The sequence below is a fragment of the Austrofundulus limnaeus genome, unplaced genomic scaffold (genome assembly GCF_001266775.1).
Source record: "Austrofundulus limnaeus strain Quisiro unplaced genomic scaffold, Austrofundulus_limnaeus-1.0 Scaffold179, whole genome shotgun sequence".
Classification (NCBI taxonomy): Eukaryota; Metazoa; Chordata; class Actinopteri; order Cyprinodontiformes; family Rivulidae; genus Austrofundulus; species Austrofundulus limnaeus.
In genome coordinates this window covers 1,231,107-1,233,036 of record NW_013952581.1, presented here as the reverse complement: position 1 = coordinate 1,233,036, position 1,930 = coordinate 1,231,107, and the positions used below count along the sequence as shown (strand labels likewise).

The 1,930-nt window shown below is 43.0% G+C and overlaps 1 protein-coding gene and 1 long non-coding RNA gene across 2 annotated transcripts in view; one reads left to right on the top strand and one right to left on the bottom strand.

Annotated features, from left to right (window-relative positions):
* Positions 1–1,930, bottom strand: part of xrn2 (5'-3' exoribonuclease 2) — a gene marked incomplete at its 3' end in the record, with an annotated part of 53,621 nt that overhangs the window by 23,718 nt on the left and 27,973 nt on the right.
* Positions 565–1,930, top strand: part of LOC106524237 (uncharacterized) — a 2,786-nt gene continuing 1,420 nt past the window's right edge. The window contains exons 1-2 of the long non-coding RNA XR_001310988.1: positions 565–1,528; positions 1,589–1,886. This is a non-coding gene — a long non-coding RNA (uncharacterized LOC106524237). The remainder of the gene's footprint in view (positions 1,529–1,588; positions 1,887–1,930) is intronic.

Genomic DNA, 1,930 nt, shown 5'->3' with positions numbered 1-1,930 from the left:
ACATTCAATGCCAAACATGAAAATCATTTTTTTTTTCCATTGTTTGTGAATAAATGTGTTGTGCTTAGAAAAGATCCCTTGTCATCCATGATTATAATATGTAGGGTAGGCTACAAATGTAGGCTGAATGATAAAGCATAGTACTGAAAAACAAAGCTAAATATTTGGAGTTGACATTCTTTTACTGATCCGGCCCACCTGAGAACAGAAAGTCTGGATCCGGCCCCAGAGCCAAACTGAGTTTGACATGCCTGCTCTAGAGGTTTGAGGGCTCTAAAAGCTGTAATGGTACATTCACACCGGACACATTTTGAGCAGCAAAAATGCTCCCAATGCCTATGGACGTGCTATGTTCAGATCGGGACACAGACTAGAGGCGCGTCTGAAGAGGGAGGAGAGTATTGTTTTTTTTTTTCCAGTCTGTCTAAACGGCAGATGAAATAAAGATAAAAAAAAAAAGAAAATGGCTTTGCTTTATTTACTAAAGAGCAAGTGAACGTTGCGCTCACCAGATAATTAATTCACCAGATAATTTAGAGACGGTTTGTTCGGTTAGTTTCACCACTCCAGGAGCTGCAAGCTGACAAACTATTTTTTTGTCCTGAGCCCAGTTTAACACTGCGGTCAGTTTAACGATCTGTTGACCCACATCGGTACCGATATCTCCAGCCAGAACACCAACTACAGATGGTCAATTTCAGCTAAAGAGCTCCTGTCCATCTGTTTCAGGTTAGAGGGCAATATTCAAGAAACCGTCAAGTGGAAAAATGAGTCTCTCCGACTGGTTGACGCCACGTGTCGAGCAACAACAGTTCAATTTTGAACTCCAGCGTCGGCTGCTTTGAACGCACTGCATGCACGAAAAATGCTCTGCCGCTACCTTCCGTTTCATTGTGCACGGACTACATGTGCCGCGAGACCCCTAGAGGCGCGCCCACCATAGACTTTGCATGTAAACTGGCTGCTCATGCAGCTCAAAATGCGTTCGGTGTGAACGTAACATAAAGGCTGTGGGGCGCTAAAGGCTCTAAAGTTTTTGAGGCTTTAAAGGCTGCAAAGGATGTGGGGTTTTAAAGGTTTGGGGGCTCTAAAGTCTAAAGTTTCTGAGCCTCTAAATACTGCAAAGGTTGTGGGCCTCTAAATGTTTGGGGTCCATAAAGGTTCTAAAGGTTCTAAGGCTCTAAAGGTTCTGAGGTTCTAAAGACTCTAAGGCTCTAAAGGTTCTAAGGTTCTAAAGGTTCTAAGGCTCTAAAGGTTCTGAGGCTCTAAAGGCACTAAAGATTCTGAGGCTCTAAAGGTTCTAAGGCTCTAAAGGTTCTGAGGCTCTAAAGGCACTAAAGATTCTGAGGTTCTAAAGGTTCTAAGGCTCTAAAGGTTCTGAGGCTCTAAAGGCTCTAAAGGTTCTGAGGCTCTAAAGACTCTAAGGCTCTAAAGGTTCTAAGGTTCTAAAGGTTCTAAGGCTCTAAAGGTTCTGAGGCTCTAAAGGCACTAAAGATTCTGAGGCTCTAAAGGTTCTAAGGCTCTAAAGGTTCTGAGGCTCTAAAGGCACTAAAGATTCTGAGGTTCTAAAGGTTCTAAGGCTCTAAAGGTTCTGAGGCTCTAAAGGTTCTAAGGTTCTAAAGGTTCTAAGGCTCTAAAGGTTCTGAGGCTCTAAAGACTCTAAGGCTCTAAAGGTTCTAAGGTTCTAAAGGTTCTAAGGCTCTAAAGGTTCTGAGGCTCTAAAGGCACTAAAGATTCTGAGGCTCTAAAGGTTCTAAGGCTCTAAAGGTTCTGAGGCTCTAAAGGTTCTAAGGTTCTAAAGGTTCTAAGGCTCTAAAGGTTCTGAGGCTCTAAAGACTCTAAGGCTCTAAAGGTTCTAAGGTTCTAAAGGTTCTAAGGCTCTAAAGGTTCTGAGGCTCTAAAGGTTCTGAGGCTCTAAAGGCACTAAAGA